The sequence below is a fragment of the Lynx canadensis genome, chromosome X (assembly GCF_007474595.2).
Source record: "Lynx canadensis isolate LIC74 chromosome X, mLynCan4.pri.v2, whole genome shotgun sequence".
Taxonomy (NCBI): Eukaryota; Metazoa; Chordata; class Mammalia; order Carnivora; family Felidae; genus Lynx; species Lynx canadensis.
This window is the reverse complement of record NC_044321.2, coordinates 77,961,532-77,962,683: the sequence shown is the minus strand read 5'-3', so window position 1 is coordinate 77,962,683 and position 1,152 is coordinate 77,961,532. Positions and strand designations below refer to the sequence as shown.

The following is a 1,152-nucleotide window of genomic DNA, read 5'->3' as shown; positions in this document are numbered from 1 at the left end:
GGAATTATGGAAAATAATGAAGCTGAACAAAAGCGGGAAAGAAAAATCTTGGATCAATAAAATAGAATTAGGGAACTCAATGACTCCAAGAAACATAATAACATTTGTGTCATAGAAGTCCCAGGGGAAGAAGAGAGAAAAAGGGGGAAGAAAATTTATTTCAAGAAACAATAATAGAAAACTTCCCTAATCTGTGGAAGGAAACAGATATACAGGTCCAGGGACACAGAGAACTCCCATCAAAATCAACAAAAGCTGTGCTTGCTTCAGCAGCACATATACTAAAATTGGAATGATACAGAGAAGATTAGCATGGCCCCTGTTCAAGGATGACATGCAAATTCGTGAAGCATTCCATATTTGTAGCAAGATGTCTGAACCAGAATTTAGAATCATGGTAATAAGAATACTAGCTTGAGTCGAAAATAGATTAGAATCCCTTTCTTCACAGATAAAAGAAGTAAAAAATAGCCAAAATGAAATTAAAAATCCTATAACTGAGCTGCAATCACGGATGGATGCAGTGGCGTCAAGGATGGACAAGGCAGAACAGAGAATCAGCGATGTAGAGGACAAACTTATAGAGAATAATGAAGAAGAAAAAAAAAGAGGGAAATTAAGGAAAAAGAGCACTATTTAAGAATTAGAGAAATCAGAGACTCATTAAAAAGGAACAACATCAGAATCATAGGGATCCAAGAAGAGGAAGAGAGAGAAATAGGTGTAGAAGGGTTATGTGAGCAAATCATAGTGGAAAACTTTCCTAACCTGGAGAAAGACACAGACATCAAAATCCAGGAATCACAGAGGACCCCCATTAGATTCAATAAAAACCGACCATCAACAAGGCATATCATAGTCAAATTCACAAAATACTCAGGCAAGGAGAGAATCATGAAAGCAACAAGGGAAAAAAGTCCCTAACCTACAAGGGAAGACAGATCAGGTTTGCAGCAGAACTATCCACAGAAACTTGGCAGGCCAGAAAGGAGTGGCAAGATATATTCAGTGTGCTGAATCAGAAAAATATGCAGCCAAGAATTCTTTATCCAGCAAGGCTGTCATTCAAAATAGAAGGAGAGATAAAAAAGTTTCCCAGACAAACAAAAATTAAAGGAGTTTGTGACCATTAAACCAGCCCTGCAAGAAATT

At 37.2% G+C, this 1,152-nt stretch overlaps 1 non-coding gene across 1 annotated transcript; it reads left to right on the top strand.

The window, feature by feature from the left end:
- The first annotated feature begins 257 nt into the window (after positions 1 to 257).
- On the top strand, positions 258 to 364 carry LOC115508021. Its single transcript, XR_003966910.1, has one exon. It is a non-coding gene; the product is annotated as a U6 spliceosomal RNA (small nuclear RNA).
- Positions 365 to 1,152: the final 788 nt, after the last annotated feature.